The 22,940-nt window shown below is 45.0% G+C and overlaps 1 protein-coding gene across 2 annotated transcripts in view; it reads right to left on the reverse strand.

The window, feature by feature from the left end:
• WIPF1 (WAS/WASL interacting protein family member 1) overlaps nucleotides 1–22,940 on the reverse strand; it is a 112,730-nt gene that overhangs the window by 84,089 nt on the left and 5,701 nt on the right. The window contains exon 1 of one of the 2 annotated variants that reach the window (XM_046659133.1): nucleotides 7,542–7,560. The exons of the other annotated variant lie outside the window; for it this stretch is intronic. The gene's annotated coding sequence lies outside the window, so the exon portion shown is untranslated. Of the gene's footprint in view, nucleotides 1–7,541; nucleotides 7,561–22,940 lie in introns of those variants that run through there. 2 annotated transcript variants of the gene reach the window in all.

Genomic DNA, 22,940 nt, shown 5'->3' on the forward strand with positions numbered 1-22,940 from the left:
AAGCACTACTCGTGTATCTGTCACAGAAGCAAGAGATACGGGATCATGGACATTGGCATTTCTGCGCTTGACAACCTCTCCTGGCAGACCACCACATGATTTTCCCTTTAAAAAGTCTGTTTTGAACAATCCCCTTCAAAAAATCTCCCTCCATCTCCTTGAAGAGAAAATTCAAATAGAGTTCTCACTCATCAAACATAAGACAGAAGCAGTTTTAAATCATTTAAATTATTTATCCTTCATTGTTTAATGCTTTATACCATTCCTCCATGCATAATTTATTATACCATTTATGTTTATTAAAAATTGATCACGAGGACTTGCTTTCTCTCCTTTCTCTCAGGCTACAGATATTTCTCTGTCAGAGCACTTAGGAATAGATAACAATTTTTTAAAAATTCACTTTAATGGTTTGTGTGTCCCTTTCTTTTCTTAGGGCTCCTTTTCTTCCACAAAAGGAGGTTACCACAGTGTACTATCTTAGTATATTAACTGCTCATTTCCTTTTTTACATAACAAGAAAGCTTACCTGAAGGCCCTCTGAGGCTTTCAGGAAAAAACCCTTACTTTTCTAACTTTTAGAATGAAGATGTAAAAAGGAGGCATGAAAACATAACATTCTAGCGTCTTCCACGACAGAGGTCATAGGCTGTGGAGCCATCTCCTTCTCTTTGCCTTTTCTATTCTGTTCCTTTTTTTCTCCTCAGATGACTCATTTTCCTTGCCTTTGTTATGTCTTCAGTGACTTCTGAACTTTCTTCTAACTGGCTTGGTTTTTTTTCTCTTCTCCTTTTTCCAATTTCTTCCCCAATCCCCTTGCCCTTGCACTTCTCCACCCTGTGACCCGAGGTGCTCTCTGTAGGACACCAACCCCAAATCCTGTAACTCTCCATCACCAGTGTCTCCAACCCACTGCTCTCAAAGTGGAAGGTTCAAAAAGGTGACATCCCTGGACACCCCTGCCTCAGAGCCGGCCACTCTTCTCCGTGGGAGGGCCGGGGAGAAGCAGAAAGGAACAGTTTGAGAGAGAGGTGCGGCAGTTAAGCAGCAGCTAGGGACCTCACAACATATTAGTCTGAAAAAGGTTTGCAGTGGCTAAAACCCACAGGAATCAAACTTGGTACACTCCAGTTGGCTCTCCTTGGTACTTCCAGCCCACCCCAATGGGATCCAATCTTGCCCCTCTTCTAGGGTTCCGTAATGGAGTGGATGAGACCACCACTGGTTGCCCAAGCCAACCTGAGGGTCACCCCCACCTCCTCCCTCTCAGTCATTCTCACAACCAATCAATCAATCATCAAGACTTGTAGATTCTACCTTCCAGTATCTCTGGACTCCACCCTTGAGTTCCATCCCCTTGGCCATCCACCACTCTCCCTTGCCTGGCCCCAGAACAGTTTCCTGGGGTCTCCAGGCCCAGGTACCTCCATTCTCAGTCTGCTATAGCTGTGATCTCTCTGAAAGGCAAATCTGCTTAAAATCCTCTTCCTGTCATGACTGAGATCAAGTCTATCTTCTTAAAATGGCTTACCCAGCCCTCAGCGTGTGATGAGGCTCCTGCTTAACTCTTGGCCTTTTACTTTGCAAACTCTAGGTGCGACTTCTCCTCTCTTCTCATCAAACACACCTACGCCACTCTCTCTACGCTCTACTCTCTAGCCACACAAAACTTCTTTCAGTTTCATGGAAGGGCCTTGTTTTCTTTTGTCTCCTGGCCTGGGAGCATGCCTTTCTTTTGCCAGCAACCCTCGTCACCCATCTCTACAGGATGAACTCGGCCCCATCCTTCCATGAAGTCCAGGCATGCTCCCAGGGCACCTAGCACTCCTCCCATCCCAGCACTCACCGCTCTGTATGGCAATTTTCTGATTCCTCATTTCCTGTGCTCCCCATAGACTGTAAACTCCATAAGGGCAGGAACTGTGCTTTGCTTGTTCACCACCGTATGCTCACTGCCTGGGACATGACATGCACTTGATAAGTATCATCTGATTGAAGAATGACTGTGGGTAGTCTGTCCCATTGGCGGCCTCCAATGAAGCATGCCTCCTGGTATTCACACCTTGTATAGTCCCTTCCTCTTGATTGGGCTGTACCTGTGACTTGCTTTAACCAAAACTAAGCTGAAGAAGTGACACCCTGCTGGTTCTGAGCCTGAGCCTTTAGAAGGCCTGGCAGCTTCTGCTTTTGTGATCCTCATCACCAGGTAAGAAGTCCATATGGAAGGACCACTTGGAGAGTCAGAGGTCCTGACACTACATGGAGAAAAAGAGAAGCCCAGCCATCCCTGCTTCCCAGGTAACCTGCCATCTGAATGCAGCCCCAGTGTGACAGCAGAAGAGCTGCCCAGCTGAACCCAGCCTAGATGGCAGACTTGTAAGCAATTGTTGTTTTAAGCCACATAGTTTTGCGGTGGTCTGTTAAACAGCAACACGTAACTTTAATAAACTAAATATATAAATAAAAGCGAATAAGGAGTTATTTCACAGAATACATTTCATGAAAAGACAAGTCAATGTTTCTAACAGGCAGGTCCAAGAAAACAGCAACAGATTAAAAGGATATGGAGGAACTCATACCACCAGCTTCCATTTACAATACATCACAATTTTCCTCTGCCATTTTCTTTGGTTTTAAGACATTTTCCAATGAAAAGATTTTCCTACTAAAAAAAAAGGATTCCTGGTCTGACATTAAAGTTAAGGAGTCCAACCAAGGATGCAATGTGAACATTAACACATGAATGGAAACTAGCCCATGGCCAACCCATCTTGCTATTCCATTTCCTCTTATTCACCAGCAGTGCAGATCCACAGCTGTGGATGAGGGCATGTGGGCTGCTGTGTTCAGGGGGGACTGGAACATTGACGGGCTCTTGGCTTAGTTGGACTGGGTATCAAATGTTCAGTTCAGAGTGAAAAATCACTCAAAGAACAGAATGGCCAATTTTGACTAGCAGACTAAAATGACTGGTAGAAATAAACAGCTACCCATGCTGCTAGCCCAGACATCCAATCAATTACACACACACACACACACACACACTATCCTGATGCCCCATGGAGACAGAAGACGCACACTGTTACATAATCCAGGATATGGCTAGATTCTTTTACAAACCCCACGTACATCTGCAGAATGAGAAGAAAGACTGCTGAATTTATAGTGGCTTGGTGGTTTGGATCGCTACTTCTGCTCTTTTGGAAAGAGAAAAGATCATTATATAAGAACTATGGCCTAAGCAAAGCATCTGTCTTTTGTAAAAATAAAAAAAAACCAGAATGTCAAAAATATTTTCTAACCATTTATATTGGATCAATGCTTTGAATTTTCTGAATGACCTCTTGTAGGTAAGATTATCAATGTCTTTTGTGGAATATATCATGTCTCTTAAAACTATTTTGAATAAATAAATCTTATGTGATTGAAATTAAAAGCAAAGAAGTGAATTTAGGAAAAATCTGGGGGCATGAATGTTTCACCTTTAGAAAGAGAAGGATCAGTTCCCAGTGTTTGCAGAGCTCCAGACACCAGGCAAGAGAAGCAGCACCTTCAGCATAAATGGCAATGTGCTCTCAGTTGGTGAGACTGAGCAAGAACCTCTTTTAAACACTGTTGAGAGAGCAAACTCTAGACTTAGAAAATGGGAAATATTTCCCATTCTTCTTTTTCTTCCCTAGGTAAGGGCGTTCTTTGAATAGATGCCACTCGGCTGTTCCCAGGGACCCAGCAACCCCAGAGAATGGAAAATTTGTTCTCTAACTTTTCTTCCTCTGTGGAGTAACTTCTGGTGGAGGCATGGGACTGTGCGTCGACTGTGGGGAGAGGACAGGATACACAGGCAGTGAAAATGAGCCAAGCACCCCATTTTTACCTTCCAGGGAAGAGAAAAGGGTGGCATGAGAGCAATAGGCTTTTGCAATGGAAGGAACCTGGGAGACTGTCTTGGTGAAGCCAGTCAGCGCAGACACAGGGACATGAAGGGGCACCCTCCCGTGTGCCAGTCACTAGGCTGGGCCTTTTCACATGATTTTATTTAGTGGGTATTTAATATGTGTTTATTGGGTGGGTGGATGAATGAGGGAGGCAGGCAAATCATATCCAGAAAGGATACATGATTCTTCACATGATTCAGAAAGGATCATGATTAATCATGATACATGATTAATGGGACAAGCGGGACTGGGATTCCAGCCCCTGGAGAACAGGGCGGAGAGGGTCATGACTGAGCCTCAGGGGTTAGGGGAGAGAAGGGAGAAGAAAGGAGACAATGCTCCTAGCGAAGTGTTCTTGCAGCTGACACAAGCCCCATGACGGTTTGACCAAGTGACTGAGAATCACAGTGAAATTTATTAAATGCAACAAGTTCATGTAGAACGAAATTGTGCAAAATCCCGTAAGCATCCTATATCCTCAAAATGGGCAAAACAGTGTGAGGCAGCTTGGAAAAGTGTAGGGTTATTCACACCGTGTTCTGTGGGGGCTGGGAGTTTCACGGAGCCCCTCACAGAGCACCTCATAAGGCAGGTACACCCCACCTTACCCAGAAAAGCTTTGCTTCTGTTTGAAAAAATAAGTTCTCTGCTTAAAAAACAGAAATAAACTGAAAACTACTGGTGCAGCACCAAGACCACTGGATAAGGATCCTGCAGACAGGAATGTGATTTGCAGCCCCAGCACTAACTAGCTGAGTGTCCTCAGACGAGTCATTTTGTCTCCATGGGCTTCCAGTATCTGAAAGATGAAGGTAACACCCACCTTACACAGCCATTTTGAGGATCTGAGTTAAATTATGTGACAACACTTAGAAATTATTTCACAGATATGGGTTTTAGGAAACCTAAAAGGTAAATTTTTTTTTTTTTAATTTCTCAATAAGTCAACAGGTACTTTCAATGGAGACCATTTTCTGTCTCCTGTGTTTGTAGAGACAAAATCCATGGCTATCTCAGAGGAAAAGCATTATTTAAAGAAGATCCTTGGTGCTCAGCAGAATTTCACTAACACCCCAAAGCAGGCTAGATGAGGGGATCTTTCTGGCACTCTAGGATGTGGCAAATAACGCTGGTTGAAGAGCTGCTAAAATGACAGGAAATGGGGTAAAAACTCCAAGTTTCACATTTGTGGCTTCAAAGTGAGGATAGAGACCGTTGCTTCTGTGCAGAAGGCAGACAGAGGATCAGGGTTGTAGAACTGGAAGGGATTTCTAGACGATGAACCTCTATTTTACAGATGAGACAACTGAGAACTTGGGCTGAGAGGTAACTCACCCACGATTACACCAGCAACTGTGGGAGGCGACCTTACAGCCAGCACTCTCACACTGTAAGAAGTTTGACCAATGGCAGACTCCTAAAACCTAATTTCCCATCAATAACGTAACATGTATAATTAGCTCAACATTCCCATAATCCACTTGAACACAGACCTCAGAAGGCATTCCAAGCAGTGGCATTTCTACCATGGCCTGGGGGTAGGGTGAACCACATCCTGGTTTGCCCAGGACAGTCCCCATTTATGCCTGTTGTCCCCGCATAATTATTAATAGTGCTCCCTTGCCTCTCACAAGTGTCTGGATTTGGATGGAAAATTATCAAGTACTCTTTGTGCTTTTCTGGGGGGAAGAGAGACACCCAGAGTAGAACTGCTCCCTGAAAGCTTGGTGTGCTGGTTTGGAACCGAGAGAGATGTGATAACTGTCTTCAAATATTTAGAGGTCTGTCCTACGTTAATAAAATTAGACCCTTCTGTGGCTGTGGGGATTAGAACATGGACCACCACATGGAACCCACAGGGGTGGAATTCTTCATCAGTATAAAGAAGTGTACTCTAAATGGACTCCGGAGCCAGCCTGCCTGGCTTCAAATCCTGCATCTGCCATTTACTAGCAGCGTGACCTCAAGCAGGTTGCCTAACCTTTTTGTGCTTCAGTTTCTTCATTGGTCAAATAAGAATAACAAAAAGAGAGCCAGGGACATGGAGAGTGCTCTGTAAACATTTGTTCCTACTATTATTACTGACTGTTATTTGGCAGGCAGTGGACATTCCCAGAGTGGAGGTTTTCATACTCGGCCTAGAAAAGGATTGCTGGGTTCATCCTGGAGAGCACAGACAGCACTGGCTTAGCTGATGTTGGAGATGCCATCCTGACTCGGTGAACCTAACAGGTCTGCTCACTGCTTGAAGCAGAGTGTGTCCCCAGGGAGCATCCGGTGTTCCTGATGAGGGTTGCACTCTGGGCTGAGCAACCTGGAAAAGGACCTGGATCAGGACTGTCAGGGGTGGGAAGGAACAACCATTCTCACTGCATATGGCAGTAGAGTGTAGTGATTTAGACACGAGGGCATCAGACTGTCTGCTTTGAATTCTGGTTCAACCAAGTTCTAGTTGTGGACTCTGGACAAGTTACTTAACCTCTCTGTGCCTCAGTTTCCTTCACTGTAAAATGGGGGTAACAACAGTGCCAATCTCACAGAGGAGTCGGTGTGATACATGTAAAGCCCAGCATAGAGCAAGTGCCTGACAAATACTGTTACTTTGATGACGGCACCCATCACTGAAGCTTACAGTTGGACAGCACCTGAACGCAGGCTGGAACTGAAGGCAGGAGAGGCGAGGGGGCTGTCCAGTCTCACAGCCTGGGAAGCACCTGCTCTCTTCTCTGCCTTGTGCTGTAGTTCAGCTCGGGCAAACTGACTCATTCTTTGAAGGCCCAGGCATGGCTGATCAGTTAGTGCTGGGGCCGCAGAAGTGACAGAGCTGAACTCAGGCAGCCAGAACAGGCAGGCAGAGCTGGGGGCAATCTGACTGAAGAGCAGGTGTGAGCTGGGGCGTGAGGCCTGAGCTCAGAGCTGGGTGGAGACGGGATGGAAGAAAGAGTGATTTTATTAAAACATACATCAGATGATATCACTCCACTGGCTAAAACCTTATTAGATTAAAGTCCTTACAGACCTGGTCCTGGCCTGCACCTCCCCTCCCATCTCCCTTTCTTTTCATGGGACTTGTCCAGCTTGTTCTCACCTCAGGGCCCTTGCATTTGATGTTCCCTTTGCCTGATGCACGCTTCTCCCCAGATATTCATTTCTGGCCTTTGTCATTCATATCTCAATTCCCCTAAGTTTTCCTTGAGAGCTGTATCTCAATTGGTATCCATATCATTCATCCCATCATCCTATCAACTTTTTCCAGAGCCCTTATCACTACCTTAATTTATCTAAGTAATTATCTGTTTGCCGTTTCTCCCTAAAGAATGTAAACTCCAGAGACAGGGACCTTGCTTTAGCAAGCCTCGCTAGCGAGCACTTAATATACGTTTGGTGAGTGAATAGATGAAGCAAAAGCAGGGCGCAGAGGAGTGAGGAGGTTGGAGGGTGACCACCGTGCAGAGGCGGAGTCACCGCCACCAGTCAGGGGGAGCCTGGTGTCTGGGCAGGTGTGGCTGTGGCTGCATTAGAGCCCAGAGGCAGGATATGATGCCTCTGGAAGGAGAGGAAGAAGAGTCCTGGAGGGAAAGAACAAAGTGAATGGTCTTCCTTCACCTTCTCAGCAGAGCAGGCAGCTGCATCCCCCGGCCGGCGCAGAACACTGAAGCTGGCCCCAGGTTAACACTCTGCCCATCTGTAGCAGGAACAGGCCTGCACTCAGGGACTCTTCCCCTGGATTGGCGTTTCAGACTGTTGGCACCTAGCGGATAGGCAGCAGGTTAGCAGAACTATCTTTGACCAGCGCTGAAGAGAATCTAGCACAGAGTCCTACAGAGATGGGGCTTCAGACAAACATTCCTGATTACGCTTCTACAGAGTGGCAAAGTTCAGCTGCTTTAAAACAGGCAAGAAACCCATCGGGGGAAATCTATGTATGGAATTATGAGCATATTCGTAGCCAAGCAGGCTAATCTGAGCATCCTGAAATAGGGCAACCAGACATGTGAGGCTCCGATAAGTGTGTCTATCTTCATGCCACACTTGATTTCTAGCCCTCCAGGACAGCAGCCCCGGATGAGGCAAACCAGCCGTAAACACGTGCTCTCTGAAGGAAAGAACAGGGCCGCTCGGACCAGCAGGCTCTGCACGGAGACCCGGCGACAAATCAAAAAAGGATGTGGCCCCTGCTAAGAGTCTTTCGGCATTTATCAGACTACTGTCTTGATTTTGAGAGATTTTTCCAGAAAGTATTTGGGAGGGAAACCCCAGATCTTTATGAGAACACTGACGCAAAAGCTTTAACAAGTGTTGGTAAAACATTCAGATCCCTAATTACTCAGACTTCATTTCTAGGAAGCATATCTCTGCTTTACAAATTAATTTTTAAGTTTTAACATCGGTAGAACAGGCAGCAGAGAAATGAGAGACAGACTGAAAGGGGAACAAATAACGCTTCTCCATAAACACGTCCTTTCCCAAAAGTCAAGGTCAGGAGTGAAGAGAGAGAGGGAGGGAAATAAGGTCCTTAGGACCATTGAGGGGACCAGGGCCACACATGAGGCTTTGTGAATAAGGTCGCGCCCTAGAAAAAGTCACTCTCCTGATGTGAATTTAGGAGTAAATGCCCCAGTGCCTCCAGTTTACACAGTTACCTCTCAGCCGCCACCAAAACCCCCAGGAGTTCAGAAGAGGAACGTCAGGAAAGGGTTTCCTTGGCAGAGAAGGAACTAATAAAACATTTTCCCCTTCAAAGCTCTCAGCTAATGTTTCCCGATTCAACTTTACAAAGAACCTTAAAATGAGGACTATTAATGGCTGCCTTCAACGGACCAGAAAGAAAGATTACAATAAATGTGGGAACCAAACTCAGGAATTCATGCTCCTGCCCAGCCTTAAAGCTTCCTGGGGAGAAAGGCAAAGTGGCCTTTGGCCTCAGGAGAGAGGCAGCGAGTTTTGTTTTTATCAGGATTTTATCTGTGAATTACCCCAAACCCACCAGCACACCCCTGACATAGGCTGGAAAGACAAATTTCAGGGGCAATTCTAGATATACCTTCTTACAGAGGTAAGAAAAAAACATGCAGTTTTTCTTCTTTTTCCACTTTCCACCACTGAGCTCCTCTGTTTCGGTTGAGCTCAGCAGCACAGCACAAGTGCCTTGGATAATCTAGAAATTGCTTCCATATGTGGGCACAGGAAAGAATGTACTCATTGGCTGCCTGAGAAGGAAGCTCTGAGCAGCCTCGCTTTCCTGCCAGAAAACATTTCTCAGGCTGAAGAGGGCCACGGGGTGTTTGAGCTGAAGGAGACCAAAGAGAGCATCTCCTTACCCTCCCCAATTTACAGATGGGGAAACTGAGGCGCAAGGTCACCCAGACAGTGACAGAGCTGGAGCTCCCTGCCTGTCTTTCTTATTTTGAATGCTCTTTTGCACTTAGATTTCATCTTATCCAAGAGTGTTCTTTATCTTAAATAGCCGCAAATAACCAAGCAATTTGTTAAACACAGCTAGGTAGACCTGCATCCTGTGAGGGCCCTCACATACCCATGCCCCAGAGCCGAAGGGTTACCTACTCTTTGTGGCTGGATCCCAAGGGATTTTTGAAGAATGTAAATTATCCTGAGTTCCCAGTCATCTTTAGCTGTTTACTCTGGGGTTGGGCCATGTAAACTTGAACCATGTCTAAAATGGACACCAATCATCTTGAGGTTAAATTTGTCCACTTTCAGGGGCGTCTCCTTAGTATAAGCTCTTCAAGGAACATGCCCTTCTCTTTGGAGGGAAACCATCCTATCTGAGTATTTTTCTCAAGTCACGTATTGTCTTTCCCTCTCCTCTCTGCACACCCTGCTTCCCTGGTTATTCCCCGCCCTCCCGCCCTCCTCCCAGAGCTGCTGGAAAGAAGGATCTGTAGCTAATTTAGTGGAGCAGCAGGATGGCAAGTTGGGGTCTGGGCTGACAGGCCTAGGTGCTGAAGGCCAGTGCTTGGGGCTGGACGCTTACAGGAAACCCAGCTCAGAGGGTGCAAAGGGGCTCCCTCCACTCTCTGCACTGGGACCCACGCCAAGGTCTCCGCAGCCCCTGGAGCACTTCTCAGCCTCAATGCCCCGTCAGTGCTGGGTTGGCCCAGAACTTGAAACAAAGACTCCATTTAGGATCCAACAGAAAGTGGTCTGCAAGCACCCTCCTCCCTCCAGAAATCCCCCACAGAGAAACTTGGTGATTTAAGCCTGAATCACATCATCTTGAACTGCCCGACCTGGGCGGGCAAACTCGGAGCAGGTTCAAATGTGCAGGGGTCAAAAGTCAGAGTTCACTCTCCTGTGTCCCCTGGGTGCCAGGGTCGGCTCGCCCCGCACCACTGGGACTGCTCACTCCAAGCCCAGAACCAAGGTGCGCTCCAAAGGAAACTCACAAACCCCGAGTTCGAAAGGCCTCCTCTTTAGCCCTTCTGTTCTATAACCCAAACTTTTTGGGGTCCTTCTTATCTGTCCTATCCCATCATAAGCTACATTATGAATCAAGTGTGTTAAAGTGCCCTTCAAATAATGTTTTATTAACACTACCATAGATAATTAGGAGTATTACTAGTCTGGTTGCAAGTATTAATTAGACAACATGGTCTTTTGATAAATATGTATTGAAAACCTGCTATATATGAGACACAGAACAAGGGAGACAACACTGAACATGTACCTAATAACATGGCTTGTCCTTTTAGGGAACTCAGAATGGAGGCGGCCTCAGGTTCCCTGCATCATGCTGTTCATGCTTCCACCTCACCATAAACTTGGAGGGTATTGGAGGGTAATTATTACCCACTCATTTGACTATGAGCACCCTTGCACTTTGAGCAGAGTCTGCATCTTCTTTGTGCCAGGACAATGCACCACAGACATGCAAACGTTTTCTGCACGAGCAGAATTAAAACTCAGCCTCCTATGCGCTCCATCAACCATCGCCTCCTCTCCCTTCCTTGGTCCTCCATCGCCATCACCACCTCACCAACCTTTAGCAATTGGAAGAATGAGGAAACTCTCTTCTAGAACCATGAAGCCGGTGTTACTGGATCTCCTTCTGCAGAAATCTGCCAGAGCTACAATGAGACTGGTTTTCACATGCCTGTCACATTTCTCTTTAAATCAGTGTTTTTCAAACTGCAGGCTGCTGCCCATTCTCTGGCAGTCAAATTAATTTAGTAGGTTTCAATTAGCTTTTTTTTTTTTAGAATACAATAGAAAATATATTGTATTTGGTAAGAATGGGAATTGTTTTATAAAACTGTGTTTCTATTATCTATCCATCTATCTGTCTATACTGGGTCTCGTTCAAAACACTGGTTTAGACACTGCTTCTTTATATAGTGCACCTACTATCCACAGAGAGATTCCTTTCCAAATATTGCCCAGATGCCGTCTCCCCTTCACATCTGTCATTCAAGTGTAGGAACAGGGCTCTACTCTGAGCATGCTTCTTGTTATTGTTTTTTAAACTCTAAACCACTTACAGCCTCTTAAATTTAAATTTTCTCTCTTACAGGGGCCGGCCCCTGACCGAGTGGTTAAGTTCGCATGCTCTGCTTCGGTGGCCCAGGGTTTCGCTGGTTCAGATCATGGGCGTGGACATGGCACCGCTCATCAGGCCATGCTGAGGTGGCGTCCCACATAGCACAACCAGAGGCACTCACAACTAGAATATACAACTATGCACTGGGGGGATTTGGTGAGAAAAAGCAAAAAAAAAATTGGCAACAGTTGTTAACTCAGGTGCCAATCTTGGGGAAAAAAAAATTTTCTCTCCTAAAAATATTTTTTCTCTGGGAAGAGTTGAAGGGACCCACCATGCTGTTTTCCCAGGCCCCAGAATCTACACAGTGCAAGGTTCCTTGCCTGTGGTCTCTATATTAAGACTGAGTTTATTCGTGCAGTTCTGCCTTGCACCCTTCTGATGAACCTCATGGGGGAGAAAAGGAGGAACTCACTGGGTTGACTTATGCAACAGGGTTAGTTCCTGCCCTCTAGTTCCTCCAAGCAAGCAGGCCATTACTGGTTTCACGAGAGTTCATTAGTTTATGTTGAAGCAGGAACAGTAAGTTTAGGAGACAGTGGGGCCCATCTGCACCCCGCTGGTGCTTGCCCACAGCAGGCCCCTCTATACTCCTTGACCACTCAGGAGAGCCAGAAGCCACTTTCTGTTCCATCCAGGCCTCAGGAGGTGGAAAAGCAGTAATAAGGCAGTAGCCTGCATGTGCCCAAGAGGCCTGGCATCACAGCAGGCTGGCGGATGCTGACACACCACACGGAAAGGCAGGAGGTACCACTCAAACTATCATTCTAATCAAGCGCAAGGCAGGGAGACCACAGACATGGGAATCAGAAACTTCTAAATCTGAATCCTAGCTCTGCCTCTGGTTTCTTACTTAATTCTAGAAGAGTTCAGGTCACATCTGAAAAACTGAGATGCTGTTGCCCTCTGACCAAGAACAACAACTAAGGATTTGACGTTGGAGAGCCCCCATGAGCTGGTAAGCAGTGCACCTCCCTTGAAAACCTTGCCAGATCAGATCGGGCTTAAGAATGGAACGGGCCTGTCTTATCTTCTGCTCTCCCGAGAGCTTTTCATTTAGTCCTTCTCCAGGCTTAAAAAGATGACCAGATAAACTGCCAGCACAGAAACCACCATGGAGGCTGACAGCGCCGTGGGGCCTGAGGGAGGGAAAGAATAAAGCAGCCCCTACCCCTCGGTGGACCACAAAGGAGGGTACTGGTGGGGACTAGTGGTCGAGGTCTTTGCAAGAGAAGGCCCCTCGAGTTTCTTCTCTGCCGTACAGGTTCAGTTCGCCCCAAGTGCTCCTCCCATGCATGGGATCACACAAGACCAGGGATGAGCTCAGCCCCAGGCCAATGATTACAGCCCCCTCTGGGTGCATTCTGAGGCAGGATAGCCGCGAGGTAAGGAACACAGCTTGGCACGCCCTTCCAGCCATAGGTTACTGTCTCTGATAAAGAGCTGACTTCCTCTCCATTCTTGCTTGTGGGGATCCCCAGGTCATTGTTCTACAGGTACCAAGGTTACCTGTCATGGTCCCTGTGAGTAGAAACATCCATTGGGCCCCTGTGGTTCTGAGCCCAGCCACGGGCAGTCCTGCCCAGATTGCTGGTGATGCACAGCTGCCTGGGGAGGCCTCTGCAGGCTGCCTGAGCCTCTCTCAGGAAGGGCTTAACCTTCTCCAGCCCAGCGGTCGAGCAAGAGCCCTGCAGCTTGCAGGCCTCTCTGACACCAAGGTCAATACGGCCAGAGCTCAGCTGAGGCCTGGCTGCCTGACAATGACTCTCAGCAGCAGAGTTTTAAGATACATTTGTCTTTATGGGAAGGAAGTGGCCATTTCCCTCTTCATCCTCCTCACTGAACTCTGCTGTAAACTGAGCCGGTTTGATAGCCTTACCTCCAAAACAACCGACTCAAGCCAGATGTACTGGGGATAGATATGTGCTATCCTAACTGGAGCTTCTAGAAGGCCAAGGCTCAGCACTGCCAACTCCCCAGGAGCAGCTGCCATTTGAACACTCCTTGCCTTTTGCTCACTGGGCTTACTGTGTTTGTACCTAGAGGAGGTTTTCAGCTGCACCTCTCACATCTTTCAGGCAACGTTAACCTTGGTCTTGCCAGTAAAGAAACAGACTGTGCTACGTTTCACCTGTAATTTAATGAGAAAATCATTTATGGAATATTTTATGCAATCTCGGGTAGGGAAAAGAGTATTTGACTGGAACTCAACAGGCCTGGGTTCTTGTCTCAACTCAGCGACCAACCAGCTATTGGCCTTGGGAAAGTCACCTAACTTCCCCGGGGTTCTGTTTCTTCACCTGCAAAATGGGAGGTTGGGCAAAATGATCTTCATCTTCACTTGGTTTCTCAGCGCTAACATTCTGGAATTTTACAAAAGGTTCTACATTTTATACTTGAGCATTATACTTTTTTCCCATCCGCTGAATGTAACTTACGTTATTCATTTATTCTTGAGAACACAATGTGGCCCTAGTCAAGGACACTAGTCCTAGATAGACAGCATTTGTGATGCTCTAGGAAGATTTTCTTCCTCATTAGAGACTGCTGAAGTCCTAGGGGGTCACTTAGAACGTATGTCTGTGATGGGTGTCAGGCGTTAAATCGGAAGACTCAGAGCAAAGTTCATCCTGGACCTGAAACACCACACAAAGAGCAGACCCTGTGCTGACGGATCAGCATGGGTCTTCATGGTTTCTGGCCATCCTTTCTGCAGTGTGTTGGTGACCCTAACCCAGAAGCAAGCAGCAAAATAGGAACAGAAAACCCAGGTTACTTCCCCAGAGCAGTGTATCAGTGGTCAGCCATCTGCTTGAAGAAAGCCGGGGCCACCCAGCTCCTTTACAACTGAATGTCCTGTTCTGAAGAGGCAGGGGGACATGGTGGTACAGAGCAGGTTCTGAAGCTACACGGCCAAGTGAGCTGTGTGAACCTGGGCAAGGGGATTAACCGCAAATTCCTCATCTGTAAATGAAGATAATAGTGCCGCCTCATAGGGCTGTTGTATGGATTCAAGAGTTAGTTCAGAGCACTTAGAACATTACCTGGAACAAACTAAGCAGTATCTATGTTAGATTCAATTATCATCATTACTTGGCCAAAAATGATTACTGGAAACCTGAAGAGGAATAATTCACTCCTGACTTCTGTGAGTTAGTATGAGAAGAGCAGGCATCCTCTTATTTCTGTTTCCTAATGAATTCTTTCTAAGGGCAGACCACAGCTTAGCCCAGCTCACCAAGTTTCCCTGTACTTCCACAGTTCCCACCCAGCACTCTCATCAGCACAGGGGCTTCTCACCCCTGCAGAGGAAGTTTAGGATCACAGTCCCTTCACTCCCTGCCACCCCATCCCAATACTGCGGTCTCTCCTTGCAGCCCAGAACCACCCGATTATTTTCCCTGCTGTCACTGCTGAGCTCTGCACTCTCACCACCACCAGAAACCTCCTTCCTTTTCCTCTCCCCCTCCGCGCTGTTGGGGCCACAGCTGAATGGGAGTAGAGGGGAAGTTTCTACTAGGGCTCCATCCTTTTTTGGACATCTGGGTTGGAACTCAAAAAGCATTTTCTCCTAGTCACAACCTCATCTACAAATGGTAGTTGGGCTCTCTTGGGCACCAGTCCTAAGGTTCAGCTTCCCAGGCAGACACGTTGGTCTAACCTCTCTGTAAGGCAGAAAGCGGCATCATCTACTAGTGTTTCGGTCCAGGATCTTTCCATGCACAACTGGAGGCCCTGTAATGTTAGCACCAATCTCAAGAAGCAAGAGCAGTGCAGAGTTCCTTGGATGCCATCCAAGATGGTCTGCCTCTGAGCCAAAATAGCAACGTGTTGTTCCTCAGACCAAGAGTAAGAAACACAAGTTAAGAGACTCAACCAGCAACAGTCACAACCACCAACCAACGGTCACGGCAGAACTCCTAAGGCGAAGCCCCACAAGGGTATTTTTATCCACTCCCAGAAATCACCACCATCACAGTGAACATCCCCCAAAGCACACAATTACAGTCACCTGCATGGGGTGTTTTGTCTGAGACTGTACCAAGAACACATTAGGGAGCAATGACTCTGCCTACCAAGAAGCTGAAAAGGCTGATGCATATAAAACTACAGCAATACATGGACTGTCCCAACGAAGTTTAGAATTGGGGCTTCCTGGTTATATCTGAAGTGCTCCTTCAAAGGGGTAAGCCAATGATGTACGTGAGCACGTGTGTATGTACACACATGTATGTGTGTGGTAGATGGTGAGGACAAGTGGTTTCAGGGTTGTGACCATGTGTGCACAAACACAGAATAAGAGTGAATATCATGGATGAGTGTATGCATATACTGAGGTAGTGTGATTTTTCATTGGATATAAACAAAACAAGATCTGCCAGGCATACCTGGACAGCATCTGGCTCAAACCCCATTCCCACAGATAACATTACAAAGAAAATCTCAGGGTAATAGCTGATGTTCTTTCTTTAACAAATACACAATGAGATTCAAGAATAAATTAAGCACTTGATAAGTTTGCTGAAATATTTGATCTTTATGTATTATATATAACACACATACACTATTTTAGCTAAATGAGAAATGTAATAGACATATATTTCTCTCCTTTATCAAATACTTAGTCAAAGACAGGCAAAGTAGGTGCCGGCCCTGTGGTCAAGTGGTAAAGTTCGCATGCCATGCTTCGGCGGCCCAGGGTTTCACCGGTTCAGATCCTGGGGGCAGACCTGGCACAACTCATCAAGCCATGCTGAGGTGGCGTCCCAAATAGCAGAACTAGAAGGACCTACAACTAGAATATACAACTATGTACTGGGCGGATTTGGGAGAAGAAGAAAAAAAAAAACAGGCAAAGTAAAATTTCAGACTTATCAGGTCTCTGACTAGTGAGTTAAAATGCTAACAATTGCATTGTTGAGACAGTGCCTTCTTTGGAGAATTTAAGTCTGCCCGGTCTCAGGCAATCCAGACATCCTCTCCTCAATCTTCTCCCCATTCCTACAAATTTCTCTACACTATTTTTGCATAGTGTTTTATTGTCAAGGTCATATGACTACTAGGCCCAAAGCTGGGATGAGAACACAGGTGTTGAACTCCTGGTCGACTGCTCTTTTCATTTTACCACTCCACCGTCAGCAGAGGATTCAATGCAAAAGGAATGAACTCAATGAGCTAGTTGATATCAGGTCTTAAACTGGAAGTGACTTAATTTTCAAGAGTCTATACTGGCTCTGAGGATTGATGGATATCCAAAACTAGGGGCAGATTGAAAGTGAAGGTAGGGCAGAGGGGACATATGCCCTCAGGCATCAGCATATTGGGGCCGCAAGAAGATGTGAGTGTTTGCAAATTCTAGTGCCCAAACTATGGTGTACAGCAAGAGAAAAGGTGGTAATTCCCCCTGGGTACTATTTTCCCTCACTATGCCACTCACTACCTAAAACCTACTGCCACCCCCTACCAAGGTTAGCTCCACATCACGCCAGCAAGGCACTCAGAATCTGATTCAGCCATAGGACTCTAGGTAGTTGGGGCCTGGGGACTTCTGGCCTTGACAATAACCTGTGGGTTTTTTTTTTTTTTGTGGAAGATTAGCCCTGAGCTAACTACTGCCAATCTTCCTCTTTTTGCTGAGGAAGACTGGCCCTGAGCTAACATCCATGCTCATCTTCCTCTATTTTACACATGGGACACCTACCACAGCATGGCTTTTGCCAAGTGGTGCCATGTCCGCACCCAGGATCCAAACCAGAGAACCCCAGGCTGCTGAGAAGCGGAACGTGCAAACTTAACCGCTGAGCCACCGGGCCGGTCCCTGACCTGTGTTTTTAAGTGGTAGAGAGTTCAGGGTCCCTCGGGAGCGGGCCACACATGGAGATTCAGGGCCCAAAGATTTTCCTGTTCTCATCAGCCCTCCCAAACACTGCCCTGAAGTCTCCATGTTAGCAGCGTATGAACAGGGCTGCATTCTGCGAACTCACTCAGCTCCCGTGCACCTCCGGGCTTCTGCACAAGGACACATCCTTCTGAGGCTACGTTATGTCAGGACTTCAGCCTCAGTCTCGCCTGGGAACTTGTGTCTTCTCTTTGATTTAGCGCAGCTCCCTCTAGACAGACACGTCAGTTTGCCTGTCTAGCCTGTGGCGTTTTCCCAGCGTGAGGCCCTTGGCTGGTTTCAACCCTTGCAGTTTGGCAGACCGCTCAAACTCATCTTTCAGGGGATACTGATCTGGACAGTTCAGCCTCATTCAGGAGACCCAACCCTTAGAGGGTACAACTCTGATGTGTGCTTTTTTAAACAAGACGTCCCTTTATGAAGCTTCTTAGCCTTTAAAACACTAACATTTAAAAGAGAGTAATACTTTATTATGGCAGCTATCAAGGACTCATAGCGTTTCTTAATTTTCAGTTCCAACTTCTACTGCCCAGACACAATCTTTTTGCCATCTGTGTCAGGTTAGTTACAAAGCACTGTTATTATTCTGGGCTACACAATGTTGGCCCGACCTACCCGAATACGAGAAATTTTGCTGATTGATTTAGTTATTCTGTTCATATAAACGAATCCAGTTGTACAGCTGTTTCTGATTAGCCAACGTACTGCTGGAGTTATACACAAATAATTTTATAATGAACTCAGCAACTACAAGGACAGGAGATGTGGGATCTAGTCTCACCTCCCAGAAAAACAAGCAGGAGCGAGAAGGGCAGGGGCTTTCAAACTGCGCTCCAGGTTTAAATTCCTATCTGCTGTGATTCACCTTTTCCTCTTGCTGTAACTCAGCATAACTTATAACAAATGCTCTCAAAGCACCTTTGTCTTCAGACTTCTGGATTCAAGAGGGAAACCCAGTGAGCTCTGCAAGCTTAAAACTCCTTTAAAATTTCCCATCCCATCTATAAGTTTCTGTTTTTCCCATTAAAACATTTATATTTCCTAAGACAATTTCTTAAATAATATACTTTTAGAAGGATAAAATTAGAATTGAAAGGTCTATATTTACTTTATCATAAATAGAAGTCAAGTGTTTTGTTGCATTTCAATACAGAACAATTAAGCTTGGTGAGCTGGGCTCAAGTTTTCCTTCTCTAGTTCTGAAGACAGATCATAAGCACATGAGTAAATTAACAAAAAGACAGGGCATGAATAATTCAAATGAATGGAATTAAAAAACAAAAAAAAGGTAAAGATAGTGACAAGTGTTCCCTAAAGAAATCATTTGAAAGAAAACAGGAAAAAGAGATTAGAAAGTTTATACTTCTAAAATGAATTATGCTGGCAAGGATGTAGGGAAACAGACATTTTCAAATAGTGTTAGTGGGACTGTGAGTAATTACAACTTTTGGAATGTAATACCACTTTGAGACTCTGACAGACAGAAATAAAAGCTTCTGTATGTTAGCACGTTTGGGCTCACACACAGATGTTCAGAGAACTGCTGTGGTACCACAAAACTTGAAACGAACTCAATGGTTAAAAAATGGAACATTAAGCAGCCATGATATGAATGAGTTTTTTAATTTGGAGAGAAAGTCTATGATGTTTTGTTATGTTAAAAAATCTTGTGGAGGGTCCAGCCCCGTGGCCGAGTGGTTAAGTTCACGCGCTCCGCTGCAGGCGGCCCAGTGCTTCGTCGGTTCGAATCCTGGGCGTGGACATGGCACTGCTCATCAAACCATGCTGAGGCGGCGTCCCACATGCCACAACTAGAAGGACTCACAACGAAGAATATACAACTATGTACCGGGGAACTTTGGAAAGAAAAAGGGAAAAAATAAAATCTTTAAGAAAAAAAAAATCTTGTGGATATCAAAAAGGTATCTGCACCCCTATGTTTACTGTCTCATTATTCACAATACCCAAGATATGGAAACATTCTAAGTGTGCATCAACGGACAAATGGATAAAGAAGATATAGTATTATACAATGGAATACTATTCAGCCAAGAGAGAGAAGGAAGTCCTGCCATTTGCAGCAACATGGATGGTCCTTGAGGGCATTACGCTAAGCGAAATAAGTCAGAAAAAGACAAACGCTGTATGATCTCACTTATATGTGGAATCTCAAAAAGTCAAACTCATAGAAACAGAGGAGAGCAGTGGTTACCAGGGCTAGAGGGTGGGGGAACTGAGGACATGTAGGGTCTAAACTGGCAGCCAGAAGATGAGTAAGTTCTAGGGGTCTAACGCACAGCATCGTGATTATAGTTAATAATAATGTATTACAGACTTGAAAGTTACTAAGAGACTAGATCTTAAATGTTCTCACCACAAAAAGAAATGATACTTATGTGACATGATGGAGGTGTTAGCTGAGGCTATGGTGGCAATCATCCTGCAACATACAACTGCATCACATGAACATGTTGTACACCTTAAAGTTACACAATGTTACACGTCAATTGTTATCTCAATTAAAAAAACCTTGTAGCCTAAAATATTTAATGTCTCTCTTTTTTTTTTTTTTTTGAGGAAGATTAGCCCTGAGCTAACTGCTGCCAATCATCCTCTTTTTGCTGAGGAAGACTCGCCCTGAGCTAACAATCTTCCCATCTTCCTCTACTTTATACATGGGACACCTACCACAGCATGGCTTTTGCCAAGCAGTGCCATGTCCGCACCCGGGATGTGAACCAGCGAACCCCGTGCTGCTGAGCAGCAGACCATGTGAACTTAACTGCTGCGCCACCAGGCCAGCCCCTAATGCTTCTATTTTTAATAGAAAAAACTATACATGTGCATATATATTTGTATATAGTTACATACACAAAAAGGACACTGAGAAAGGGCGTATCCTGAACCGATAATATTGATTACCTTGAGGGGTTGGAATTTGAGAGAGAGAGAGAAATTAACTTTTTCTTTATATACTTCTCCCTGTTTTGTCTTATTTATATCAAGTGCATAATACTTTTGTAATCTGAACAAAGTAAAAACTACAATGAAATTTTTAAAAAGTGACAGAATCACAGTTTCAGCAAAGACTGAGTTACAAAGACTGAGCTCCTGGCCTGGTGGTTAACAAAAACCTCTTCCCAGCTCTAAGAGACATTTCATCATAGCAAAGTAGAGACGGTAAATACAAAACTTCTGTACAGAAAGGAATTTTATGGTTAAAATAACATAATACTTTAACCAACTGCGAATTTTTTTCTCTTTTATTTCTCCCAGTTCCTCATCAAAAAGAAGAGATGAAGGGGGGAGGGATAGTGACGTTTAATTAATGAAGTTCTAGTTCCCACATCTTGCAAAGTACCACTGAAAGTAAGCCCCGGTTTTAACAATGATCTAATTTTTGAATTCGTCTCAAATGAAATGTAAGTTTTTTTTGTTTTGGGGCTTTTTTTTTTAACAGTGCTAAAACTCTAGGGAAGAAAACAGTGTGGAATTTTACTGACAAAACCTGCGATTATTTAAACTGATGCCCTGGGTTATTTCTTAAACCATGCGTGGCAATCAGATTCTGGCTCTAATGGATAAGAATAGGCTTTGCTCAAAGGAAATTGCTTTACTACTTTTTAAAAAGGTTTTAAAAGGTCTTCAACTACTTTGCCTTTTTCTAGGCCCTCAAAAATCAAATTAGACATTTCTGTACCATCTGAAAACTTGCCTTAGTGTCTCTCAGCCTGCCTTCTGGGACGTGGGTAAGATAACTGGCTCAGTCTTTTTTTCATTCTCCCTCCCACCTCCCTTCTCTCTCAACCCATCACTGTGGTCCTTCCTTGAAGTCCCTCCCCCAGCACATATGTGTACTTCTTACAGGACACGGGCCTGTTCAAGAACAGCCCAGGTTTTCCCTCTTATACCTCAGGCCAATCTGACTGTCTCCATTATGAAAATATCCATCCCCATAGCACATGACTATTGTGGTTAAGACACCGATCTCACTGTTTACATTTTTAGAAAAAAATAGCTCGTGTACATGTTTTCTCAAGATCTTCTCCAAGGTCTGACAGTTGTCTGCTTTCACAATCTATTCTGCTGGGTGGGAGGGTGGGGGGGGGGGGGGGGGGGGGGGGGGGAGTCTCAGAGTTCCCTGAAATATTGATAACATGTTCAACATTTCAACATTGCACCCCTCTAAGATGTAGGCAGATTTTTCTCTTGGTCCCTCCCAGGCCTAAATTCTTCAGTCAATAGACATAATCTCCTGCATGTGTCTGGGCAAAAACACTTGGGAGGTTTCAGAAATGGGCTGGGGAGACACAGAAGTGGCTGAAAGCAAGAAATTCAATCAACTGCCCATTTGGTCTGTGGATGCCAACTAAATGACTCCATTTATTCTCTCACTGAAGTGGTTGGTTGTTGGACTTGACTCAATGGATTGATTGTATGGACATCATCAGCAAGAGCTAACAGGTGAGCTGATGGTCACTGACCTGGCAGTGTAAATTCTAATGGATGCTTGTGGACAATCAATAACGTGCCAGTCATATATATAAACGACTATAGGGATGTGTATATATATCCTACAGCAGAATGCTACGCAGCTGTTAAAAAGAATATCGTAGCAATATGTCCAAGAAATACTAAAAATGTAAAGCAAGCAAAACGCAAACAATATCCATATAATGCAGTCTCAGATATGTGAGCAGGTGGGGTGGGGCGGAAGAGGGAGAAGAGGACAAATGTAACCAACTGTGTTTAGCTGTTATAATGAGGTCAGGTGTGCACATTACATATATTTAAAGTAATCAAGTATTGCTTGTGTGAGAAAAAATATATATTTAAATAATATAAACATATATTGATATACATTTAAATACAGCATGTATTTTCTATGTAAGAAAAATAGAGAATATATAAAAATAAACTTTTATTTTAAGTTGTAATTGACTTCACTAGCCCAGGAAACTATTTGGCTTTGAATTTTCCATTTTATCCACCATTTCCTTTCTCCCGTAGACACCTCTTACTTGAGAGAACTATTTATCCCCCCAGGACAATGGAATCTGTGGCAGTGTCAGGGGAGGCTCACATCCTTGAACTTTGCTCAAACTTCTTTCTCAGATTGTGCATTGCCTCTTAGCCCAACAAAAAAGATGCAAAATCCATAGGCGAGAGAGTCGCATCCCTCACTTACGTGGAAGTGAAGCAGATACAGGTATCAGACCAGGAATTGTCATTTCTTAGGCTCTACAACAATAATTCCCTACTTTCCCACAAGAACTCAAAATTTCATTCCTTTATTATTAGGATCATTGTTACTGTTCAATTTGGAAGATATAAAAATAAACAGCATTTAAAGCTGTGTATATGAATAAAAAAGAATGTTATGGGGCTGGCCCGGTGGCACAGTGGTTAAGTTTGCACATCCTGCTTCAGTGGCCCGGGGTTCGCTGCTTCGCATCCCAGGTGCAGACATGGCACTGCTTGGCAAGCCATGCTGTGGTAGGCGTCCCACATAGAAAGTAGAGGAAGACGGGCATGGATGTTAGTTCAG

This window comes from Equus quagga, chromosome 4, assembly GCF_021613505.1.
Source record: "Equus quagga isolate Etosha38 chromosome 4, UCLA_HA_Equagga_1.0, whole genome shotgun sequence".
Taxonomy (NCBI): domain Eukaryota; kingdom Metazoa; phylum Chordata; class Mammalia; order Perissodactyla; family Equidae; genus Equus; species Equus quagga.